General features: G+C 42.0%; 1 long non-coding RNA gene across 2 annotated transcripts in view; it reads left to right on the top strand.

Annotated features, from left to right (window-relative positions):
- The window catches only part of LOC146859565 (uncharacterized), a 424,617-nt gene that overhangs the window by 269,448 nt on the left and 127,288 nt on the right, over positions 1-27,881 (top strand). The window contains exons 6-7 of one of the 2 annotated variants that reach the window (XR_014979034.1): positions 604-621; positions 9,223-9,268. The exons of the other annotated variant lie outside the window; for it this stretch is intronic. This is a non-coding gene — a long non-coding RNA (uncharacterized LOC146859565). Of the gene's footprint in view, positions 1-603; positions 622-9,222; positions 9,269-27,881 lie in introns of those variants that run through there. 2 annotated transcript variants of the gene reach the window in all.

The following is a 27,881-nucleotide window of genomic DNA, read 5'->3' as shown; positions in this document are numbered from 1 at the left end:
TTTGTATTTGGATTTTTTTAGCTCACTATTTACAAGGACTTGCTAACAAGCTTTAGCGCGAGTTTCCCTGAGTTAGCTGCCTTTTTCTTTCTACTTTGCATGTCAGCGATATTTATCGCTCATGACATGCATAGTAGGCATTCCTCACCAAATCCTCATGGAATCCGTCACCACCAAAATATCACCCTATTATCAATGCGGGTCATGCGATAAAAAAAGCAGCGCTAACCGCAGTTATCGCCGGAATTTAACACTTGCTTTAAACTTGACTAAGCTATATTGGGAGGTGGATTGACATGTTAAGTCCACACTCCCCTATCAGCAAGGTTTTCAATAGCGCACTAACATTATCGCTGCTTTTCTCACGCAAATGCTGATTATCGCCGTCTATCGCTGGAGTGTACATCGCCATTGTGCAAAGCGTTGCTAATACGCCACTAACACGGCGATGTACTCCAGCGATAGACGGCGATAATGAAAATTGCGCTAATTGCGATTTGCGATAATTATCGCATGTACTTGATAATATGCCCCTATGTGTCTTTTGTTCCATCATTCAATATTGAGGCCTTTACCTAACACTGTTCTCTTTTGTCCTGTTAGGGTGGAGCCAACGATGCTGTAAGTATGACTTTACAATTCTCTGAGTTAACAATTAGTGCAGCTCCGGAAATCAAGCTTTGAAGGATGTTGACAAGTGAATAATAATGAAATAAATAAGCTTCGTGCTGTGAAGATGTAACACCTGTAATTCAAAACACGGACATTGACGATGCTCAGACTCACACTTGCACCTCCCTTTGATCTCTGTTCCACATAGTAAAGCTCTGCTCTTGCTAATGTTGATTACTGACTCAGAGCTCTTCTCCTAATGATACACATGCTAACTCAAAGCTTACCCCGAACTACAGTCACTCAAAGCTCAGCTCACTCAGAGCTCTGTTTCAAATAAGAACTAGACTCACTCAGTGTTCTGTTCCATATAATGAAGATAGCTGTGCTGCTGATAGTAGAGAGACTCTATCGGAGATTTGCTCCTGTTCATGCAGACTCACTCAGAGCTCTGCATCTGAGGATAAACATGGACTCTCAGAGCTCTGCTTCTGAGGATACATCTTCTCAGTATATACATACTCTCTCAGAGCTCATCTTCTCAGGATATACGTACTCTCTCAGAGCTCTGCTTCTGAGGATATACATACTCACTCAGTGCTCATCTTCTGATGATATCCATACTCACTCAGAGCTCTGCTTCTGATGATATCTATACTCACTCAGAGCTCATCTTCTGATGATATCCATACTCACTCAGAGCTCTGCATCTGAGGATATACATACTCACTCAGAGCACAGCTTGTGATGATATCCATACTCACTCAGAGCTCTGCTTCTGATGATATCCATACTCACTCAGAGCTCATCTTCTCAGGATATACATACTCACTCAGTGCTCTGCTTCTGATGATATCCATACTCACTCAGAGCTCTGCTTCTGCTGATATCCATACTCACTCAGAGCTCTGCTTCTGCTGATATTCATACTCACTCAAAGCTCTGCTTCTGATGATATCCATACTCATTCAGAGCTCAGCTTCTCAGGATATACGTACTCTCTCAGAGCTCATCTTCTCAGGATATACGTACTCTCTCAGAGCTCATCTTCTCAGGGTATACATACTCTCTCAGAGCTCATCTTCTCAGGATATACATACTCTCTCAGAGCTCTGCTTCTGAGGATATACATACTCTCTCAGAGCTCATCTTCTCAGGATATACATACTCTCTCAGAGCTCATCTTCTCAGGATATACGTACTCTCTCAGAGCTCTGCTTCTGAGGATATACATACTCACTCAGAGCTCTGATTCTGATGATATCCATACTCACTCAGAGCTCATCTTCTGATGATATCCATACTCACTCAGAGCTCTGCATCTGAGGATATACATACTCACTCAGAGCTCAGCTTGTGATGATATCCATACTCACTCAGAGCTCAGCTTGTGATGATATCCATACTCACTCAGAGCTAATCTTCTGATGATATCCATACTCACTCAGAGCTCTGCTTCTGATGATGACCATACTCACTCCGAGCTCTACATCTGAGGATATACATACTGTCTCAGAGCTCTGCTACTGATGATATCCATACTCACTCCGAACTTTGCTTCGGGTGAAATCCCTACTTACTCAGAGCTCTGCATCTGAGGATATACATACTCACTCAGAGCTCAGCTTGTGATGATATCCATACTCACTCAGAGCTCAGCTTGCGATGATATCCATACTCACTCAGAGCTCTGCTTCTGATGATCTCCATACTCACTCGGAGCTCATCTTCTGATGATATCCATACTCACTCAGAGCTCAGCTTGTGATGATATCCATAATCACTGTGAGCTCTGCATCTGATTATATCAATAATCACTCAGAGCTCTGCTTCTGATGATGTCCATACTCACTCCGAGCTCTGCATCTAAGGATATACATACTGTCTCAGAGCTCTGCTACTGATGATATCCATACTCACTCCGAACTTTGCTTCTGGTGATATCCCTATTCACTCAGAGCTCTGAATCTGAGGATATACATACTCTCTCAGAGCTCTGCTTCTGGTGATATCCATACTCACTCAGTACTCTGCATCTGAGGATATACATACTATCTCAGAGCTCTGCTGCTGATGATATCCATACTCACTCCGAACTTTGCTTCTGGTGATATCCCTACTCACTCAGAGCTCTACATCTGAGGATATACATACTCTCTCAGAACTCTGCTTCTGAGGATATCCATACTCACTCAGAGCTCAGCTTCTGATGATATCCGTACTCACTCAGTACTCTGCATCTGAGGATATACATACTATCTCAGAGCTCTGCTTCTGATGATAGCTACAACTGCTCAAAGAACAGTGCCTGAAAATAACCCTACTCACACTCAGGCATCAGCCTGAGATAAAAGCTATAACCCCTCTGATGCTATCCACTCCTACTCAGATCTCTGCTGCTGACCGTATCCAGACTCATAAAAAAAGGAAGAAGAGAGCAAAATGTCAGGAGAGAAGACCACCACAAAAAAGATGTAGGTTATAAGGAGAAGAGGAAAAATAAGGAAGAAAATTGGAAATGGCGCAAACAAAGGGATGACAGAGGTGACGAGAGAAGGTAGGACAACAAATGCAGATATGAAGATGAAGCAAGAGAAGCCACTTTTGGTGAACAGTGGCATGAAATCCCAAATGAGTGTCAACATAGAGGCAGGAAAAAGAAGTCTGGCAGTATTATTACGAATGGAAAAGGGAGGGTGAAGATAGTAAATCAAGATGAAACCCCAGCGGCATTAAGTAATTATAGGAAGGATCATAGAAATCCCCCTGGCGTAATGGGGAATGTAAATATGCGCCAGGGATGAATTTAATTGGCACAAAACCGCGCAAAGCCCTAAGGAAACAAGTCAATAAGAAACTGGGGGAAAGAGAAAATGATTGTATCTATGTGGATATTAATAGGGAGAGGAAGAAAGGGATAAACACAAAACCCCTAAATCGAGGGAGCGCAGCAATGGTCATACACGGTATTTCTTCCAAGGCTCCTTATTACCTAAAGTGCACGTCCAGGGTAACTACGAAGATCCCAGTACGATGCCAGCCATAATCTGCCCTGGCAAGAATCCCCCGACATTCCAAGAGTGTTGAACCCCATACAAGCAATAACTCAACACGAGACCTATGCACAAACTCATGGTGAAACATACACAAGCCCACAACTCATCCCCCCCTTAAACAGAAATAAATATCACAGAACACCACCCCCCTTAATTTACAACAAAAACAGTGTTACTTACACCCATCTACTATAAAGTCCTTCAACCATTGAGGTAGTTTTCTAACCTTTTTTCTGCTGTACTCTTTTCAACATTGGGATGACATTCCCTCCACTAGAAGAGAGAACACAAGATGTATCAGTCCAGGGACTCCCAGGGTCACTTGGCACCTCCGTTCTGGGACCCTCTAAACCTTCGACCACATCCCCCTGGGTTTCAGACTCACTTCCAGCATCACCCATATCCAGCAAACCCAAATCATTATTTATCACCCTCCTGTCACTCCATCCATCCTGACTGCACACAGCCACACACTTGAGATTCCACTCCTTGACATTACTAAACCCATCCGCATTATGCAAAACCTCCAACACTTCTTCAGGATCAAACAATTTGCTATCACCTTTCGTCACCAAACCAGGTTTCTTTATGCAAACCCAATCTCCAACAGCTATATTAGCTTGTTTGGTGCCATGCTTGAGATCATGATAAGATTTGCTCTTTTGAGGTCCCTTGGCCATGCTGTTTCTAACATTTTCCATGGACCGAGGTTCCACACATGCACTGAATAACCGTCCAGGCTTGTACTTTGTCCTTGGATTCCTCCCTCTCATTATCAAAAAGGGTGATTATCCAGTCGCCTCATCCCAGGTAACTGTAAAAGCCCACACACATGGCCAGACTGGGAACCAAACCGGCACTGGCAAAGTGCTCGGCCGTCCCCCCAGGGAGTTGGGGGTGCAGCCAAGCTGTTTGCCAAGGCCAGTTTCGGCCGATTTTGTTACAGGGGCCGTTTTTACAGCAAAATCAGCCCCCACCCTGGCAGCCCACCGGGGAAACCGCCCGGTGCCCGCTACGGCCAGTCCGGCCCTACCCACACAGCTTTAAACAAATGGACTACCCAATCTTTACTACTGACACACGCGGCTTGGATTACCCCTTTAATGACACAGTTGAACCTCTCAACCATGCCATTTCCACCTAGAATAGTTTTTTATTTTAGCTCCAATCCTGTTGCAATATTCCTCAAAAGCACTAGACTGAAACTGCTCACCATTGTCACTCAAAATGGTGCCGGGAATCCCATCCAAACTAAACACATGGTCCAAAAACAATAAACTGGCATTGGTGTCAGCTTTCTGCACCACTTTGACAACTGGCCACCTTGAGATCCATGATCACTATGACACACGCTCTTGTAATTGCCCTACTGGTCCCATAATGTCAATGGCTAAAGATTCCGGCAGTTGAGTATGAGGAGCTCTTGGGCCAAGGGGAACTCATGTCACATGGGATGGCTGACAATAGTTCATATCCATGTGTGGTTCCTGAAAACCTTTGACATCGTCCCTATTGCACCAAGACTCTGTGAGTTGCCTCAACCCCGCGCCTCTCTGTTCCACCTCCTACGGTCGTAGTCCCTCACCTCCATCTGGGCTTCAGACATTATCGAGGGGCGACAAAACGTCGTCTCATAAAAGATCATTTTGGATCAAAAGACTCTACGCTCTATATCTGTATGGATTGAATGATGACATTGAAATTAAATAGTTTTGATGAAATATGAGTGAACTTTGAAGAATATAAACCTATAATGGTCAGTTTACAATAAACAAGGAGTCATCGAGATTGTAATGTATCCAATGCAATAAGAAGTTAAATCATGTTCCTAAGATTTTTAGTTGCTCCGTGAAATGTAACATAAGACTAATGACACCAGCACGCCACAGAGTTTGGGTAGCAAACTGATGAAAATATTAACAGCATGATTTCAATCTTAATGGTAGGCCACCCACCAAATCTCGAAATGTGGGTTGGGCTGGTGAACATTTAAAGCATTGACAGAAACGGCCGTCAAGGTGGTTCGAGTCATTGCATAATAACTTTGCCCGATGGCTCCATCGAACATGACGGAGCCGTACGAGACAGTCACAATTCATTTAAATTTTAAAAAGAAAATCCCAAAGCAAGATTTTTTTCTTTAAAATAAAAAATAAACAATGCCCCCCTCATCCTAGGAGATTCTTTCCATGGCAAGAGAAGCATTGAGCCTTTTTCAGTGCCACATGATGCGATGTTTTTCCTGTAAGTGACAGACATTACAATATTACTATATGTCTGCCCATTTAAATTAGGTAGGCGGACATACAGCAAAACCTTCAACGACCCTTGCTCCATTGGGCCATGAGAGAAGACCACATAAAAGACAGAGTAGTCTCTCCACCGTCTTCAAACTATGGTCCTCCCGGGCAGGGAGATACCAACATCACCAGCACTTAAATCGGCCCCCTAGTCTTGGACTCATTGATGAGAAGTCTAGGTTTCTACAGATCAGTATTGACATGGGTGAGTCAAGAGAATGTACAGAATTCAACATTTTGTGTTATTTGTTTTGTAGAATATGAGTTCTTTTAATAGATTGATATGCTATGTATATGTGACGTTAAGAGTGGGGATCATATTGTGGTGCTTGGTTTTTGATCGATTTCCAACCATTGTCGATTGAGGGACACATTTACTTCCAGTACTGTGCTTTAATATTTTATTTCCTGTGTTATTGTGCTATTGTTAATGTTTCTCCTGTTCTTCTCCTCTTTTGCTCCTGTGATAGGGTGGCCTTCTGGTAAGTACAGTTCCTTGTCTCTATTAGATGTTGTTTACCAAGGGATTATGAATCTGGGGTACTGCCCCATATTTTTATAGATGTTCCTAGTAAAACTATCTCGCCCTAGAGCTTCATTTGTTTTAGATGTTCTGATCACCCTGGAGATTTTTGCTATTTTTATGGGTGTTTCCAGACCTTCTCTTAGCCTTGGTAGGGTGTTTATAGTTGGGTTCTTCCCAGAGACGCTGATTGCAATGTCCCTTCTGTATCAGTAGCTCTAATAAGTCCTGAAACAGCACCAGCTCCCTTCTTTCTTTGGGACCGTTCTACGCTCCCCGTCTTTTAGTGATACCATATATGACTTTACTGTTTTGGGCCTAAGTTCAACCGCTAGTATTTTGTCAATTTTGTAGCTTTCCCCATATGACAGTTGTATGTCCTGACGAGAGCATGTTCTGCCCTGTTTGTAATACTATCAGTAGTGCTTTAGCTGCCTTCAGGGTCCTCTCGACCTGAAGACCTCCGGGCCCACATTTACTAAGCCTTTGCGTCACCCTTGCATTCCTTAGTAGTAGGCGTTCCACGAGTGGAGCATGTGCGTTCCCCTGCATCCACCCATGGATTTCACACAATTCCAGACTTACTAAGTTTGCAAAGCTGGAATTGTGTGAAATTAGCATGCCTATCTTGCATAACGAGGAGAAATATGTTTATCTCTCTTTGGTACTTCCTCTTTCTATGTGTAATGCTTTCACCATCTCACATAGAAAGAGGAAAATTACTGTTTTTGTTCAGGAAGGTATACCTGCCCGCACAAAACCAATTCCGCTCATAATACAGGTGCCCTTGCAATGAGGCGCAAGGGTGCCTGCGTTAGTGCTAGGCAGCCACAATCCCAGGTGTGCAAGAGCTGACTATGCCATATCTTTGTAAATATGGCGCTGTTCAGCTCTCTCTCATTCACGCAATGCAACAATGTGCCTTGCTGCACTGCGTTGTATACATTCTTAGTAAATCTGCCCCCTGGTGTTCTTGTCTTGTCGTTACAACTCTTTATGTACCTGTGATTTCTCCTGCTTCATTGTGTAAAGCATCTGGAGCTCCAATGCTGTTGTAGTTACTTCTCCCCACACTACAGCTTTTAGTTCATCCCATACCTGCCATGGATATATCCTCTGTTTCGTTACCCTCAGAATATTGTGCAACGCTTCCTTAACCCTCTTTGAGCATTTAAACATATATGGTTCTTCCATATTCCATATTCCATCAACCTTCTCAGTATAGGGCTTTATAACCTTTAGCTGTATATTAGCGGCAGACAGGTGTAATAGTAAACCAGCATGCTGCTATCTCTAATATATACTAACCTTTGCATAGCACAAATGTCATCAGTAAGAGGTTGATGTGTGTGTGGGTCATGTGTGCATGTAAGCCGAAGGTCTATCTTCTTAAGATGTCACACTCTCCTTATTTCAAGAAGCCTTGGATATTTTATTCTAAATTGATTAATGATGAATTATTGTATTAAAGCCCCTCCTCTGCCCTTTTAGTGATGCAGTTTTTGACACCTCACTGGACTCCTCCACTCAAAGAATCAACTTCTTTCTGTGATTGCATATTTTATGCTCTAGCCTGCTTCTCTGATGCATCTAACATCGTTGCACCTCCACTGGTTTGTTGGGTGGCTAGTTCACCTGTTTTCAGGAGGATCCAGCTTCCGGAGTCACCTGCCTTCCTCAGCCGATCTCGTTTGTGTGAGCTCATTTCCTATTCCAAACCCCAGTGCAGCTGGAATTGTCCATCGGTAGTGGATCTTCTCACTGGCCAGGGTGATCCATTGTTGGTTTCATTCTATGTTTTCTGGCTAAGGTTACATGTGATTGATTGTGTAGCACAAGAGTCTTTTTTCCCTAATGCTGGAAATGTCTTTGTTCTCTGAACAATCATGAGAAGGCTTATAGAAATGCCTTCCAAACCATTGTTCTTTCTCCATCCATTCTCCAATTCTGAAAGTGACCCGGCAGAACCTATTTTTGAGTTCTTTGCATTTTGTTCCAGCCAGAGCACTTTCCTCTGTAGAGATTGAGGGCTTGTTCCATGCTTGTGTATTTTTGTATGAGGTCCTCGATAACCTCTCCGTTGCTATCTGTCCTCTTTTACCTTAGCTGTGGTACCTTTCCTCTTCACCGGTGCTTCAGCCTCTTTCACAGGTCCACAGACCCCATGGCCAAGCTACTGAGGGTCCAGTATTGCCCTGTTCCATCTTTCTCACAGTGATCCTGGTCAGCATGGAAGGCACTGTTTAGGATGGCACAAATTCTCCATCACCACATCACCTCTCCACCTGCTACCTCAAGTTGACCCCCCAAGGCCATATTCCACAGTTCAACATGACTTGCCACCACCATAAGAATGCAATCTTAAAACATGCCACACAGATGGTTTCCTGTGCTGTCTGCTCTGGCAAGGCGAGGTCACAGGCAGTTGTTCGGATGGAGAAGGAGCTGTTGCTACCCACAGCTGTGTTTGATGATTTTGTGATGACTTTGTCTGCTTGACGTTAAGTCGCCCCACTCCTGAAGGACAGTTCACATGCTTTTATTCCACCCAGCTGCTTTAGGTCTGCATTTGTTTTTGTTCAAACTGTAATCTGTAACCATTACTTCATGTAAGGTTCGTACTAACTGTAACAGTTTTTCCCGTCATATTAAAAAAAAAAAGTAGTGTGTAAATAAACTTTTCTGCTATGCACTGGCCTTTACTTAACACTGTTTTTTCCTTGACCCCTAGAGTGCAGCAGGTGGAGCAGCTGGAGCCGGTGGAGCTGGTGGAGTGGTAAGTCTGACTTTGCAGCTCTCTAACTTGACAATCAGTATAAATCTGACCATCGAATATGAATGCCAAAGGTTTTTCAGTGAATGGATGATTTCACAATCAACTAATCTATCAAAGATAAATATATTTGAATCTATATATAGTAAAATGTTACTTATAGAAACTTGCCTTCACAATATTTTGGTTCTGTTATCCTCAGTAAGTCCCGCACAGCGGGATTGCTAGGAGGTCTTTGGAGGCCACGCCCCCTTTCTCTACCACTCTGCAAATGCGCCTCCTGGTGCACTACTGATTGGTGGATGAAGTCCACTTTACTCCTGAGGGACCTTGGGGGCAAAGAAGCCCTCCTGGTACATCCTGTAAGTCCTACACAGCATGATTTGTGAGAGCTGGCTAGAGGCCCGCCACTTTTCTCCAACACTCTGCAAACGTGACTTCTACTTAAAAGAACCATAGAAATTCACTGAAAAAAAACAATGGTTACATGGACATCATAGTTAGTAGTTAGCGTTAAAAAAACCTTAGAAATTCACTAAAAAACAGGACTGTTATAGTTAGGCTCATATTTCACTCGTAAAAAAACTGTGAAATTTAGCAGTTATAGTTAGCTGACCTAACTATAACTCGCGCCACCGCAATGCACTTCTTATAACCTCACATATTGCACCACTTTTGATATGGTCAGTGTCATCACTGATGACCTCACTGAATACATCTCAAGTGACATCACTGATGACATCATCCACACAATCACTGATGCACCCACTCACACCCACATAGAAACTTTCATATACCCACTCCCACACAACCATTCACAAACCTATTCACAGACCCATGCCAGTACTTACAGAACCACTCACTTATTCATAGGTCTACACACACATCTACTCACTCACCCATACATCCACTCTTACACCCATTCACTCACTAGTACAGCCACTGATATATCACTCATACACCCATACAGCCCCTCACACACTGAGGCAGTCATGCATAGAGCTGCTCACACACCTACTCACTCACCCATACAGTCAATCACACAGCCACTTACTCACCCATACAATTACAAACACACCCACTTACTTACCCATACATATACTAACACGTACTCAATCACCTATACAGTCACTGACACAAGCACAACTCACCCATACAGCCACTCTCCTATTTACTCACTCACCCATTCAGCAGTATATCCCATCACTCACCCATACTGACTCTCACATACCCAGTTACTCACCCATATACTGCTGACACATCCACTAACTCACCCACACAGCCATACACACACTCAATCACACATACAGCCCCTCACACACACACACACACACTCACCAACCCATACAGCCACTGACTCACCTACTCACTCATGACAAATGGCAAAGGACCTGGTTATTTAGCTGAAAAGCTCATCCAAGTAGACCTCTTCGAACAGGAGAGAAATATTTGCTCCACATTACCCGCTTCAAGAAATCTCACATGGGTGGGAATGTTTTTTTCTACTTAGCCCCCTTCTACTGGAACCAGCTCCCAAATCATCTTTGGAAATGCCTTGAGTATCTTTCATTTAGAAAACTTCTTAAGACTGAGCTCTTCTAAACTATCTGCATCTGGTCTGCTCTGACAGTTGCACGCCCCACAGCACGGAGATACCTCTTGAGGGGTGATTCGGACGCTTTAAAAATAAAATAAATAAATAAATTAAATTAAATCCATACAGGCAGTCACAAAACCCCTCACCTACCCACACAGTCACTCAGACACCTAAACAGATATTCAGACAACCAATCAATCACCCATACAGCCATTCACATAACCAGTCACTCACCCATGCATTCACTGAGTCAGTCAGTCATGCACCCACAGAATTATCCATACAGCCATTTATACACCCACTGATTCACCAATACACCTTGATCTATATATTTAAAACGTTTTAAAAACACTCACATTCACTGGATGATGCCATCAGTGATGTCATTTGAGAATTCATCAGTGATGTTATCAGTGATATCACTGACCATGTCATGACTGATATAATATGTGTGGTCATAAGCAGTGCAAAATTAAATTAAATAAATACTTTTTTTCACTGGCGGGCTCCCTGTGGGACCCCCCCACCATACCTGAGGGTCAGGGTATTCCTACTCTACCCCTTTTCATAATTGTTTTCTTTTTTTGTGGGACACGGCTTCAAGCTCAGTTCCAAGATGGCTGCCAACACTTCTTGGTTGAAGTATTTGTAGCCAATGAAATTTTAGTAGGTTCCGCAAGTCCACCGCTATGACTCGCGTCCATAGATATCTATTTTTTTTTAAACTTTAATATCTCTGAAACTACTGAGCCGATTTTCTTTCTGGACCGACATCTAGCTTTCTGTCAAATTTGGTTTAATACCGTTCAGCAGTTTGGGCTGTAGTCATGTTCAAAAATTGAAATAGCCCCATAGATATAAAATGGGTGAAACGCGTTTTGGAACCCCCCTTTTTTCTCAGCCCCCGCTTGACGGATCAACCCAAAACTTTTAACACAGCAACTGAACCAAAAAAGGGGCGTTTTTTAAATTTTTTGTGAAGAGCGGCGCTAAAGTTAATGGCAAAAGAAAAAACACATTTCTATGGAAACTTTGGTCCAAAATGTAACTAACTGCTGGCAACCGCCAATAGGTAATATATATATATAAATTCACTTAAAAAACCATAGGTTTCACACATGTTATAGTTAGGTGGACATTTCACTCGTAAAAAACCAATGAAATTCCCCCGTTACAGTTAGTTCAGATAACTATAACTCGCGCGACCGCCACTCTATCACAAGGATGATGTCATGAGTGATGTCATGAGTGATGCCACTGACCATGTCATGAGTGATGTAATATGTGACGTCATGAGCAGTGGATTGCGGGCGCGCGAGTTATAGTTATCTGAACTAACTGTAACGGGGGAATTTCATTGGTTTTTTACGAGTGAAATGTCCACCTAACTATAACATGTGTGAAACCTATGGTTTTTTAAGTGAATTTGCAAGGTTTTTTAAATGCTAATTCCTAACTATAACGCGTGTGAAACCTATGGTTTTTTAAAGTGAATTTGTACGGTTTTTTAAATGCTAAGTTATGTATGTATTATTTTATTTCTTTTTTTTAAGGTTTTTCACCATGCGCGCACCGTGCGCGCACCGTGCTCGCACCCCGCGATTTAAAAAAAAAAGGATTTTTTCACCCTTCAGGGTCCTTCAGGGACCCCCTGACAAAGGCTAGGGGGTCAGGAACTCTCTAACCTGCCCCCTTTTCACGTTCGCCACCTCCCATTTTCAGTGTCGCACCCAAAACAAACAAAATGGCGGCCGACACTTCCTGATTTCGACCGATTCGAACGTTGACTGACATGTAACCACCAATCAGAATTACGCTCGCGCACGTAAGGGTGCGCGCACGGTGCGCGCACGGTGCGCGGCTATAGATATTTATGTACTTTTAACTGCAATTTTCTCAGGAACTACTAAACAGATTGACTCCATATATGCAAAAGGCACATGCCTGACCTGAGGACTACCTCTCTGCCAAATTTCAAGTAATTCTGTTCAGCCGTTTGGGCTGTACCTTCGACTAAAGGTCCTATGGGAAAATGCATGGCCCCCGCTTGACGAATCACCCTGAGACTTTCAGGGTAGGAGCTGAGCGGAGCGCCCCATTAGTTTTGAAAATTTTGCGAGGATTCATCAACCGGCGCCAAAGTTATTCAAAATAGAATTTTGAGATTTCCTATGGAAACTCGGTCCTAACTATAACTATCTACTGGCGACCGCCAGTAGATAATAGCGCAGGCAACTATAACTCACGCGACCGCAATCCTCTGCTGATGCTAATACTGTATTTAGACACTTATTTGCCCATGTCTTTTTCCATACATTTTTAGCTATACATATATTACAAATATTTTTTTTTCATAAAGACACATATGTCATCAGCAGAAGATTGCAGTCGCGTGAGTTATAGTTGCCTGCGCTAACTATAACGGGGCAATTTCACAGGTTTTTTATCAGTAAAATTTCCGCTAACTATAACATGTGTGAAACCTATGGTTTTTTCAGTGAATTTGCAAGGTTTTTTAAATGCTAATTCCTAACTATAACGTGTGTGAAACCTATGGTTTTTTCAGTGAATTAGTACGGTTTTTTAAATGCTAAGTTTTTTTCCCTTATAATAAGCCCTGTACATTTGGTGGCCTTCGGCCACCAAAAGCACAGGGGGTGGGGTAAGTGTGGATAGTGTTTTTTGCCCTTAACATAAGCCCTGTACATTTGGTGGCCTTCGGCCACCAAAAGCACAGGGGGTGGGGTAAGTGTGGATAGTGTTTTTTTTATTTTTATTTTTTTACCGTACGCTTACCGTAAGCGTACGGTAAGCGTACCCCGCGAAATTGCCGAAAAAAAAATAAAACCGTTTTTGCACTTGGGGGATGTTTGGGGACTCCCTCAACATGACTATGTGGGAGGGAGTTGTCAAAACAGCCCCTTTACATGTTTTTGGGCTTGATATTTTTAAAATCACTCTCAGTGCGAGAGACAAAATGGCGGCCGCCGCTTCCTGGTTTCGGCCGATTCGAATGTTTACTAAGATCTAAGAGCCAATCAGAATCGCGCTCGCGCACGCCACCGTACGCTTACCGTAAGCGTACGGTAAGCGTACCGTAAGCTGGCTCAGATATATATATTGATTTAAAGGCTATTTTCTCAGAATCTACTGAACAGATTTACACCAAACCTACAAAAGGCACTTCCTTGACCTAGGGACTACCTCTCTGCCAAATTTTGAGTAATTCTGTTCAGCCGTTCGGGCTGTAGCTCGTTCTAAAGGTCCTATGGAAAAATGCATGGGAAAAACGCGTTTTGGGACCCCCCTTTTATCTCAGCCCCCGCTTGACGAATCCCCCCGAGACTTTCAGGGTAGGAGCGGAGCGTAGCGCCCCACCTATTTTGAGAAATTCGCGAGGATTCGTCGACCGGCGCCAAAGTTATTCAAAATAGAATGTTGAGGTTTTCCTATGGAAACGTGGTCCTAACTATAACTATCTACTGGCTATCGCCAGTAGATAATATATATATATTTATATATATATCCAATTAGACTCCTTCCCGTTTTGCTAGCCTCCCTTGAGCAAAAGAAAGAGCGTGGACCACCGTGGCTCATCAGCTGTATTTTATTTGAACTCTTCAAATCTTGCAGCAGCCATGACGCGTTTCGTCCCTCGCACGGGACTTGATCACATGACGCGCTGTCGGCCATACCAGTTGTTTAAATACTTTTGAGTTTTTTTAGAGCTATATGTCATGTGACTAAAACTTAAAGTGACAGTTCAAAAATAGGTAACAAGTAAGGAACAGAGGTTGTAATTATGTTTTAAGATACCGTAGGTTCATATTCAAAATGCATAAATGCCATTCGCTTACAATCAACAGATGCTTGAAAATATATAAATAAATAATTAAATACATATATATATTGATGTTAAAAAGTATACAAAAAGGCATTAAATATAAATATATAAATATATAAATATATAAATAAATGCATAATCAATTAATTTAAAAGATCAATCTTGCATCTATAAATATTTGCGCTATATGTGTTCAGTTCTGTTGTTTTTAACCTTATTCATTTTCCTCTTTATGTCATTGGCTTGTGTGCTGGTTTAAATACCTCAACTTTTATAGGATCCCTATTGTTTTGGCCAATTTAAACCTGTATTTACATGTTTAGATATTACTGGAACATCCGTTCAATTTGAAACTTTACTATACTAAATGTTACCTATACCTGTAATTTAAAATATTTTTTATATTTTTTATTATTTATTGAAATTACATTAAAAAAAAAAACATAATATATGTAAGCCCTGTTTAGTGCTATTTATCTACTTTATCTCCCAACTGTGCATAACCCTGTGAATAAAAAAGAGAAAAGGAACCTATATGTACATGGCAGATTTTAGGCAGCTGTGTTGTATATATGCTATTTTATTGCCTTTGATGTTAAGGACATTCGTAGCGAAGAAAATGGAATGAAGGGAATGGGTTGATTAATTAAATTAATTAATTTAATTTAATTAAATTAAAGAATCAGTCATTGCATAATAAATTAATAGAATAACACAATTGCTATCTAAAAGGTAAGAAGTATGTATATGTATAACTATATAAGTATCTGAAAAGTTTTAATGGACTCTCATAAAATGCTGTTAATTATTGTAAGGCCCCCAATTTGTTTTTATAGACATAGACTCGAATGGAGTTCTTCAGTGGCATTAAGACCCCTGGGGTGTTTGGTGTCGAGATTTAGATTATAGATCATCTCTAATTTCCATAATGCTTTTTCACGATCACCTCCCCTCTTTGTTATTGGAATGGTGTCAACCAAGTAATACTGTAGTTCCTTGGGGTTTCCGCCGTGTTTTTCATTAAAATGGCGGGCCACTGGGTATGCTGGATCATTGTTTCTGATTGCTCGTATGTGCTGTAGTACCTGTTTATGGCCTTGTAGGACAGTGCTACCCACATACCTTAGTTTGCAGGGGCACTCCAGCACATAGATTACATGATCCGTTTTGCAATTCAGCACCTTATTTATAGAAATTTCTTTGTCACTGAATGCCGTCTTGTAACTGGTTTTAGATATACCATGTTGACAGGCCTTGCAGGTTTTGCATTTATGGAATCCCCCACGTTGCGATAGCCATGTGTTCTGAACTGGGGATTCAAATGGGTCATTTTTTACTAAACAATCTTTCATGGATTTTCCTCGACAATATGTGATTGCAGGTTGTTGAGGAACAGTGGGGCCAATAACAGGATCTTGTCTGATCAAATGCCGATTTCTTTTGATTATTTTTCGTACTGCCCCTTCCTGTTGATTAAATTTCAAAATGAATCTGAATTTATCCTGTGTCTCAGTTTTCTTAGACCCCTTGAGTTTCGTTTTTACAAGGGCTTCCCTGGATTCTCGGTTACTTTTCATGAGGGCGTTTTCTAGACATTTCTTGCTGTAGCCCCTCTCCCGAAACCGTTTTATACATTCCCCTTGAGCTTGCAGTAGGTCCTGTTCATTGCTGCATATGCGTTTCAAACGCAACAGTTCCCCATAGGGAATACTCTGAATCAAGTGCCCAGGATGGGCACTACTAGCATGTAGGATTGCGTTCCCAGCTGTAGGCTTTCTATGGAGTCGAGTTTTAATTTTTCCTTTTTCAATGTAAACTTCCATATCTAAAAAGTTAACAGTTTTGTCACTTATACAGGCACTGAAGTTTAGATTAAGTTGGTTCTTGCTGATTTGAGCAACAAAATTCTCAGCTTCACTATGAGTACCATGCCATAATAAAAAGAGGTCGTCAATGAACCTCCACCATGTTTTCACATGTCTGCTCATGGTTTCCCTATGTTCTTGCTTGAGAACCAGCTCCTCCCACCAGCCCATGTGCAAGCATGCATAGCTGGGAGAGAAGCTGGCTCCCATAGCAACTCCTCTTGCCTGTTGGAAGTAAGTGTTTTGAAATAAAAAGATGTTATTAGTTAAGCAGCTTTCTATCATATTGATTAGCATGTTATTGTGTTCGGTATATCCTGGACCTCAGCGTGCAAGGTAATATTGTATCGCTCTGAGCCCATCTCTGTGTTTGATCGATGCATACAGAGAAGTTACATCAAGGGTAATAAGTAAATATTCATAATTCCATTGGAAATCAAACATTTTATCCAAAAAGTCCCCAGTGTCCCTGATATAGGATTCCAAAGACTGAACATGATTTTGGAGAAAAAAGTCAATGTAAATTGATGTCTTTTCAAAAATACTGTTTCTAGCAGATATTATTGGCCTACCTGGTGGTTTGCTTGCATCTTCGTGAACCTTGGGGATGAAATACAGTATCGGTGTCACTGGATTATTATTCCTTAGATACTTGTATTCATCCATAGATAATAAACCTGTATTTTTCCAGGCGGCCAGTTTAAGATTGTAAGCTCCATGTATGACATTCAAGGTTTGTTTGTTGCTGCGGCAATAACAGGTAATATCATTGAGTTGGTTCATAGCTTCCTTTGTATAGTCAGTTCGTTTCCATAGAACCACTTTGCCGCCCTTGTCGGCATTTCTGATGACTATTTCGTTATTGCTTTTCAATTTCAACCTAAGCTGATGGTATTGGAGCTCCTTTGTATTTTTTCTTTGTTTGCCAGATACATTAGTACTCAAAATGTTACGATTTAAATTTTTTAGATCGATTACGACTTGTTCTTGAAAACTGTCTATTGTGTCTTTCAACATCAACGGGTATATGGCGGCTTGAATGGTGTTGGACTTATTTGTTGAATATTGACAGGTGATTTTGGTGTCACTTGACTTATGCTGGAGGTATCCCCCTCATTTAGTAGATCTTGTAAAATATATATATATGTATATAGAATGCAGCACACATGGAAAATGGAAAAAGTGAGGAGAAATAAACATATTTCTCCTTGTTAGGCCTGTTCTGGAGGGGCATAATGCTTTGGCACCGCCCCAGGTTTACGTGATTAAGTAAATCTGGGGCAGTGCCAAAATCTAATGGGTGTAGCGTGGAAGACCTACCGCAACTACCATGGAATGCCTCCCTGGTGCAGAGTAAGACAATACAGTGACTTGCGCTGCTTTGTCGTACTCCAAATCAATGAGGCCATGAAAAGCTATGCAGAGCGGCTTTGCGCCGCCTCATAGATATGATTGAGAGGCTTGCCCCGCTGCGCGTCAATAAAAGCGTCACTCCGCTGGCGCAAGCCTCTCATAAATTAGCCCCTGAGTTATAGCTCATGTTGCCCAGTGGTCTGCGGAGTGATCAGCAAAGTAGTTCTTGTGGTCATGAAGGTTGCTTTTTTGCCTCAGGTGAGGATTGGGGGGCAGCATATATCACATTGAGGGTCTCACTCTCCTGAGTATGTATTATCATTCTTACAGGAAGCGCCTGCTGCTATTATTTTGTGTATCAATTACATGCTTTAATCAGGAACGCAAATCATGTTATTCTGAGCCTTATATTCCTCTCATCAACGGGTCTGTGACTCCATCTATGTCTTCTGTGGAGGGATCGATTTGAGCGTACAGAGTCACTGTGGGTCACTCATAGGAGACTGTCTAATTTATATATTCTATTATCCTGCAATGGAAAAGCACCTTTCACTAACACTGATCCTCTCCCGGTCATCTTCTGTCCTCTCTTTGTGTCCTACATTCATACCGAACTCCTGCTGCTCTCCTGCGCCTCACCTGTTCCTCCTCCACTTCTGCTCTACTCCTGATCCTCTCTAAAACCCCTCCTGCTCCTCTCCTGCTCCTCACCTGTTCCTCCTCCTCTCCTGCTCTTCTCTAACACCCCTCCTGCTCTTCTCCTGCCCCTCTCTAACACCCCTCCTGCTCCTCTCCTGCTCCTCTCTAACACCGCTCCTTCTCCTCTCCTGCTCCTCACCTGTTCCTCTTCCACCTCTGCTCTTCTCCTGCTCCTCTCTAACATGCCTCCTGCCCCTGGTTCTTCTTTGCTCCTCGCCTGCTCGTCATCTTTGCCTCTCTTCTGTCTTCTCTTTTGTGCCCTCCATTCATGCCGCACTGCTGATCCTGTTTAACACCCCTCCTGCTTCTCTCTGACCCATCTGCTACTCTTCTTCTGCTCCTAACCTTCTTGCTCCTTCTGCTTCTTGCTTTCTCCTCTCCTGCTCCACATTTTGTCTTCTGCTGCTCTTCATCTGTGCCCCTGTTTCTGTCATTTCTTTTGTGTCCTCCATTCATGCTGCACTCCTATTCCTCTTCCACTGCTGATCTTATCCTGATCCTGTCTAACACCCCTCCTCCTCCTGCTTCTCCCTGACCCATCTGCTACTATTCTTCTGCTCCTCTCTGACACCCTTCTGGCTCCTCCTGCTTCTTGCTTTCTCCTCTTCTCCTGCTCATCATTGCCTCTTCTGCTGCTCTTCTCCTGCTCATCATCACCTCTTCTGCTGCTCTTCTCCTGCTCATCATCACCTCTTCTGCTGCTCTTCTCCTGCTCATCATTGCCTCTTCTGCTGCTCTTCTCCTGCTCTTCTCCTGTTCATCATTGCCTCTTCTGTTGCTCTTCTCCTGCTCATCATTGCCTCTTCTGCTGCTCTTCTCCTGCTCATCATCACCTCTTCTGCTGCTCTTCTCCTGCTCATCATCGCCTCTTCTGCTGCTCTTCTCCTGCTCATCATCACCTCTTCTGCTGCTCTTCTCCTGCTCATCATTGCCTCTTCTGCTGCTCTTCTCCTGCTCATCATTGCCTCTTCTGCTGCTCTTCTTCTGTGGATCTCTTCTGTTCCTCTTTTTTGTGTCCTGTATTTGATTCATGATCCTCTTCTGCTTCTCAACTACTCTCTAACACTCCACCTGCTCCTCTTGCATCTCTCTCTCCACTCCTGCTCTTCTCCTGCTTGCTCTTTTCTTCTCCCTTCCTTTACTGCACCTTTCTATCACCTCTCCTGCTTCTCTCTCTCCCATCATCTGCTCTTCTCCTGCTCTTCATCTGTGCCTCTCTTGTTCCTTTTCTGCTCTGTTTCTCTCCAGGTTGGGCTTCTGGTGAGTATAAATTACTATCACACCATGTATAATCTAGAAATATTCCAGGTATGTTCCAATGTCAGGCCAGGCCTAGCACAGAGGGTCGTGAGTCTGGATGAACAACAACATCAGGTCATTTGCGAGTGTTGTCATTTGGTGCCATTTGAAAGGCTCGATGTAGAGTTCGTCTCTTAGAAATGCTGTTTCAGTCGCTGATGGATCTTCCACCTCCTTCACGCCAGCGGAGTAAACCCGCCATGTATATGCTCAGGGTGGTAGAACAGACCAGCGGATGATCCCCTGGACGCAGGTGGCAGCCTGTAGATTTACAGTCCAGGGTCAGGTCTAAAGGTGGAATTACCAGCAATGGTGTACCTCAGAAGGGATATTTACTCCAATATTGACAAACCTGTCATAAGCTCCCTCATTAGAAGCTCCCCTGCCAGCACCCATGTTGTCCATGCCAGGGGCTTACTATGAGGCCTCTGCTGCATATCATAACCATCTTTTATAATTTTTGAGTTGTTTACACTTCATTGAATTTGTGTGTGTGATTTCCAATGTCATCATGTATCTCAGCAGATATTATAGACATTGGTTAGGGTGATTTAACATCTCTTATTATTCGAGCTGGTGTAAGACGTGGCGGTCAGCACACACCTGATTTGATGCTGTTTGGTCCCATTGGCCATCATTGGTTATTCGTCTGCTAGCGGAAAGTTTACATCTGATTGTTTGTGTTACCGTCCCCTCTGAATCACGCCCAAAGTCATTTTCTCAATATTATTTATGTGATATTAATTGTAATTAAACCATTTGAATCTGGGGATTGCCATTGAATATAATAGAGGGGCAGATGGCCAATGATAGCTGATATGGGCTGTTCAAATACTCAAATGTATCATAATTATCAGTGTAATTGCATCATAATCAATATTGATCCAAACACTGGTGATGAAAGTGATAGCAAGGACTGATATCTATACTGACAGGTGGGGTGGTCACAGACGTTTCTCGCCCCCAATAAGGCAAACACCTGTAAGGGATATCCCAGTTCTGAGGCCACAAGTGAACCTCATCAGCTTGTTTTGGGATGCTGTGGCAGAAGCCAGGTTTACTCGTAACTCATAAGTATCTATAGTCCAGATCTGTGGACATAGATGCAAAAATTGGCAGTGATGTTTCCAAACCACAGCTGTGTATTAACAACAACACAAAGATTTGAGCTCCAGGTCCCCCAGAGAGTTTGATTGTAAGGAGTTGGAGACCTTACACCACAAACTGTGTTGCAAAAATGTGCTCATAGGCTGGATTCTGGTGTTCATGTAAGTAGCACCTCTATTATGTAAAAATGAACAGATTATGAGTTTTTCTCTAGATGCCCCAACGGGAGCTGGAGCCTCCTTTTGGACTCACACATCCAAGAGGTGACATCCTCAACCTTCCATACACAACATCTGCCTGGCTGGGCAGTAGTAGACCATGGAGGGCTTAGAGGAATACAAGCCATCACATCTCCCTCCATAGTAACACCACAAAGACACATGAGGAGAAGCAATGTCAGATTACCAATGTAAGGCTGGCTGCACTCAATCCTTTCGTAACATTGTGTGGAACATACCACTGGGCTCAATGTCATAGATAAGGTTTTGCAAGACACATCACTGCACTCATTGCAGTCATAGGGCATCTGTACAAACTGCATTAGTGTACTCATCCCTGAAGTAGGAAGGTAGGGCAAAACACTGCACTGATCCAGTCGGAGCATCTCCATGCATGCATCACTCTTCCACTCACTCTGTCCATGGACAACCTGTGCATTCTACTCTTTGTCATTCACCCCGTCTCAAAGCTGAGGTGGTGTGAGTGGTTTAAGGATATTTAATATAGATAACAAGAGCAGTCTCTCTAACACCAGCTGGAAGTCCTGCCTCGCAGAGTCAGTCGTTTGCACTAACCGTCACTCACTCGCGTATCAGTGTTCTCACTGAGACAGCATTGCAATGCATTAGGTAAACCGAGTAACAGTAGCATATGGTTAATAGTGACAATACACAACATAACATATTTCCCTTCCCCTTTCAGAAAAAAACATTTTAGCAATATATAATGAACCAATTGACATTTGAGCAGGATGGCGAAATAGAGCCACAATGAGGACTTCGGACATAAAAAATCCTTTAACTACTCAGGTGATTTTTTGTGCCTAACAGAACATGTAACACTTCTGAGGTTTATGATGATCTGGTGATACTGCTTCTTTAATATTTCCACTGTCAGATACTGAATCAGAGCCATCCTTTTCCAAACACACGTTTCCAGATGAGAATTCTCCTTCATTAACAACAGTGTCAGAACAAGGTCCAGAACAAACACTCTCCAAGCTACGGCCCCAGCACCTTAATCCAACTCCACACTAACTCGCGTGCACATCCTTAGGCGAACTGTCCTTATTTCTGGCCTTTTGAACCTTGTTTGTGGAGAAACCATCTCTGAAAACTTTATTTCTTACACAAACTGCTGGTGATGAAGTGGCAAAGATCTATTGTAAGATGCAATAACCAACCATCTCTGCACACACCTCCCCGAAACTGTGCTACCATCAATTTTGTATCTTGCCACACTCCTATCTCACCAAGAACCATTCTGTACTTGAATACAAACTTTACTCCCAAGAACAACCTGTGTAAAGTAAAAAACGTTGATTGAGTTTTACCAACATCAAGCAGTTTACTAATCCTAAGAAGATTCCCCACCTGAAATGTGTGCTGACCAAGATGATGAGACTTGTAGCTCTCAAGACATTTCTCTTGCTTTGTTATAAACAACTGTCATGTCAACCACACTATCTTTAACACACCAATCTTATATGTAGGCAGGTACTAATTTATAAATAGGGTGCTTTAAACAAATCAGTTTATACGGGCTGATACCTGCTGTAGAGTGCGGAGTAAAATGATAATTGTGTTTTTAAAAGCTGTATCAACGTTTATACCAGCAATGCATGCAAGTCTGATGGTCTCCTTCCTCCCTATTTACTCTTTCCACCATTCCTTTATTTTGTGGGTGATACAGAGCCACAGTCATTTGCTTAATTCCAGACGGGGATAAATAATACTTCATGTCATGCAACAGAAACTGAACTGTTATTATCTGAGACAAGTACCTCCAGATAACATTCAATAGTAGAAACCTCTTCAAAAACATTCATAGCGCTATGGCTATTTAATGAGAGCGCAGTACACCCATCTCGGATGATAGTATACTGAAACAAATATGTATCTATTGCTATGTGAAAATCCTTGTATGGGCCTCATAAAACTAATTGTGAGATTCTGCATGATCTTTGAAGAAACTCAACAGGTGTAACTGGAGTACATTACTTTTTTAAACTCTAATCAACATTTTGACTCACGCAATGAGATCCCACAAACAACTCCACATTCTTGTCCATGGTGGGGCACCAGTAATGACTTTTTAAAACTCTAATCAACATTTTTACTCACGCAATAAGATCCCACAAACAGCTCCACATTCCTGTCCATGGTGAGGCACCAGTAATGACTTTTTTAAACTCTAATCAACATTTTGACTCACGCAATAAGATCCCACAAACAACTCCACATTCTTGTCCATGGTGGGGCACCAGTAATGACCTTTTAAAACTCTAATCAATATTTTGACTCACGCAATAAGATCCCCCAAACAACTCCACATTCCTGTCCATGGTGGGGCACCAGTAATGCTTATTTGACATTTTCATAGTTGGTATTATACCCTGATGTCCTTCATGAGCTAAGCACATCAACTTGGAGATCACATCCATAGTAGGAACAGTTGTTTCCCATTTCATATCAAATCAAATCAAATCAAATATAGCTTTATTCGATTTTAGACATTTAAGATCACAAAAGCTTACATTTCCATAAAAACAAGATAAGTAGTAAATATTTAATAAAAATACATTAAAATACAAATATCTATCATAAAGTGCAGAAGTGCTTTCAAGTAGATCAACTAACTTTCAGTGCGCTACAGTCCTGGTATTAAACATTTTTTATACTTTTTCTAGCTCTCAGTGCATTTTTTAAAAAGCCAGTCATAACACATACAAGTAATACACTATCTAAAAATTGTAAGAATAAAAAAGCTGGTTTACATTGTCGCCAGCCTGCTTGTTTTAATAAGGGAGAATCCATCTTTTCCTTTCTAGTGCATAAAATTTACAGAACAGGGTCACGTGAATTGTAGATTGTGGTGACACATTATCACAGGGACAAGGAGAAAGCTCTCTGCTCCAATCATTTATACCTGGGTAGCTAACCAGACGATGAAAAATGTTAAACCTAAAACGAGTTAAAAGATATCTATCATATCCCTCAGTACAACATGTGAGATATGGTTGAATATCAAACGTTGTCAAGGTCAAATGATGTTGTACTACAGTCTTCTTGTTCATCTCCTGGGTGACTCTGAGTAACTCTAGATGGGACAGACAACATTATTTAAGTTCCTTCCTTGTGATCGCCCACATTTTCACTGGGGTAGAGTAAAACTCTAGATGCCCTATGTCATTCAAAATTTCTTTGACGCAATCCAACCATACAACCTTATTAACATGGTCCAGGTTCATTGTATCCTTTATTATATCTCTGTTTAGGCCTGTACTACTAGTTGTCCAGATACGGTGCCACAACAGGACAGGTTGCATTTTAATAATGTCCGTAACATAAGGGATACCCAGCTCGCTGTGGCAATTAAAAACCGAGGAGCTTGCTGGTACAGCTAAAATGAATCGTAAAAAGGCATTTTCCACCCGTTGGATCATAGAAACATCGTAAAATCCCCAAACTCCCGCTCCATAAATCGCAATACTTATGCATTTAGCTTGAAAAATTTTAAGGAGGATTTCAGGGGGCCTTTTTCCCATTTTCTTAGTGAAATTAACAAGGGCCGCAGTTGACTTAATAAATAATAGGCTCCTATTTTTTACCGCTGGGCCCCAAGAACCTGTGTTTGCGAATAAAACACCCAGGTAGGAAAAAGTATTTGTAGAAGCTACCCTTTTATCCCCCATTTGGAGGCTATTACATATACTTCTCCCTCTACCACAGGTCATAGTAAAGGTTTTTTTTGCATTTAATTTCAGACCTAGCCTGTCCATAAAACCTGTACATAAAGTAAGTGCTTTCTGCAGGCCCAATTGCGTACGGGCCATAAGTACCGCATCGTCTGCATAAAGGAGGGAGACTATTGGCCTTTTGCTGACATACGGGGGATCCTGCGCCGCTCCTTCAAGCTCTTGCTCAAGAGCGTTGGTAAATAGAGTAAAAAGGAACGGCGCAAGCACACAGCCTTGTCGCACTCCCCTATCCACAGTGAATGGTGCGGTACATTCTCCATTGGAACCGTAGCGTATCTTAGCGGTAGCCCCAGAGTATAGTTCTTTTAAAAACTGAATCAAAACCGTGTCTACCTTAAGATTTGATAAAATGCTCCACAATTTATTATGTTCCACACAGTCAAATGCGGCAGTTAGATCTACAAACGACACATAGAGTTTACCGCCCTTTGCCTGAGTGTACTTCCCAATTAAAATGTTTAAATTTAAAACTTGTTCCATTGTCCCCAGCCCTTGTCTAAAACCATATTGCACATCGCTAATTATGTTATTTTCATCAGCCCAAGATTGTAGTTTATTCAGCGCTACTCTTCCCATAACCTTCATTAGGGAATCGGGAAGAGATATTGGGCGATAACATGCCGGGTTTTCACGGTCTCCCTTTTTAAAAATTGGAACAATTACAGACTCTGACCATGTTTTTAAAAAGCCCCTTGCGCAACTTGCTTGCAAAATCCTAGTTATCAGGGGTGTCCAGAGTAATGGGGTGGACTTAAATAAGTCAATGGGAAGCCCGTCAGGCCCAGGAGCCTTACCACCTCTACTTGCGTTTAATGCCTCGGTCACTTCGTCGAGGGAGATTTGCAGTTCGATGGGCAAAAAAGTGTTCAAGTTTTCTGGCAAGGGAGCTATAAAGCCAAGATTGGACTCCTCCTGTCCCACGGTGCTATAAACCTTAGAGAAAAAATCTATCCATGTTCTTTCATCTATTGCGACCGCTATTGTCGCAGCATCCTTAGTTTTAAAAAATGGTGCGTTTACTGCCCGCCAGAACATGGAGCAATCTTTACACAGTCAAGCGTTACAAAGTGCCACCCAAGCTAGATTTTTTAGCTCCTTCTTGCAGGTTTTACGTGCCTCATTGTACAACTTTTTATACTCCCTAATTTCGTCTAAATCTCACTCAATCCTATGTAGACCCTCTTTTAAGCGTGAGTATGACTTTGCAATTTGTGTCGACCCACCCATTTTTCCGATCTTGATTACACCTACGTTCGATTTTAAGCGTATTTTGAACAATTAAGGTGATCTGGATGAAAACATTCAAGATGGTGTCATGCAAGGAATCTTCCTGCAGGCAGGCTAAAATTAAGTCATAGGCCTTAAAAATGATTTGCTTATTTAGCTCGACCTGGTTGCAGCTCTCCCAACGTAAAGTATATCCATTTTGAGTAGCAAGATGGATACCCTGGGTCCCAACCAAATTGTTGCTCAGTCGTCTAATCTGAGCGTCTGGCAATATTAAGTCAATACTTAGAGGCAGATGGTCACTCAGGGTATTTACGTGTATTTTAAAATTAGCTAACCAGTTTGCATAGCAGTTTGGGACAATGATAAAATCAATAGTAGATCTAAAGCCTCTACCTACGAAGGTATAATCAAAATCCACTCTAGGGGAGCACAGTCGGTTTGCAAAGCCAAAATCATGAGAAAACAAAAGTTCATAAAATTTTTCTCCACGCTCCGTATGTTCAAAATGTATTAATGGATCATCCTCCTCAATTATTAAACCACATGCCCCTGACTCTGATTTAGAGAATAGGTTAATGTCAAAATCATCCCCCCATATTGTGATCATATCTGTATCTTTAGGAGCTCTCAATTTATCAATATTGTCACTAAGCTGACTCAGAATATCCCCCAAATAATACTTCTCTATATTATTGTAAAAATTTATCAGAGTTAGGAGACAATTCGAGGCGACATGAATCAAGCTTATCTGATAGTAATTAGTCGTTTTTATCATAGTAATTTTATGCACCTCCAATAAATTTGAGATGTAGATACAGTGCCCCCCCTTGTGCCTGCCATGATTTGATTGAATTGCTGGCGTATGGAATGTCCTATACCCCTCAATGTGAAATTCCTCTGTTAGCCAAGTTTCTTGAAAACATAAGATGTCAAAGCGGTGAACAAATTCAAACCAAGCTTGGTTATTCTCTTTACTCCAGAGGCCAGCCACATTCCAAAATAACACGCTAATAACCTTCTGGATATTTAATTAATTAATACAGATTTCTTCTGTGGCAGTTTCGATCTGGCATATCAATTCCGTCCCCCTGCACACGCCACTGTTTAGTACATTGGGGTGGCCAGACTTTAATGGGCCACTAGAACTAGATCTTGGCCTGTCGTCCTTTTCCTTTGTGACCATACATTCCATCCTACCAGAGTTCAAACTTGTGTTTATATTCAGTCTATCGGGCTCGCAGACCTTCGGGTTATCATTCTCATTATAACTGGTCCTCTGGCCTTTCTTAGCTATCAGTCAATCATTCTCATCTAGTGTTTGCAAAATTTCAAATCTATTAGACAACTCCAGGTTATAATTCCTTTGATAGTTTGACAGTGATCTACGGAGGGATTCCGGTTGGATCTTGGGCCAACTGAGTCGGTAAAAGAAGCCTAGTGGAGGATATTTATGCCTACTTCTGAAGTATCTACTTCCATTGCTCGGTTCAGCACTTCCCCAACCAAGGAGGGTAATCCAAGGGAGAGAACAACACAATCACCTCTAACGGCTTTATAACTTTTACCTACCCAAGGAACCCGCCTCACCATTTTAAATGCCCCAAACATTTCAGCAGTTAGTCCCACTCTCTTCCCCAAGCAGTA

Source organism: Triturus cristatus, chromosome 3_1 (genome assembly GCF_964204655.1).
Source record: "Triturus cristatus chromosome 3_1, aTriCri1.1, whole genome shotgun sequence".
In the NCBI taxonomy this organism is placed as follows: Eukaryota; Metazoa; Chordata; class Amphibia; order Caudata; family Salamandridae; genus Triturus; species Triturus cristatus.
This window is presented reverse-complemented; position numbering and strand designations above follow the sequence as displayed.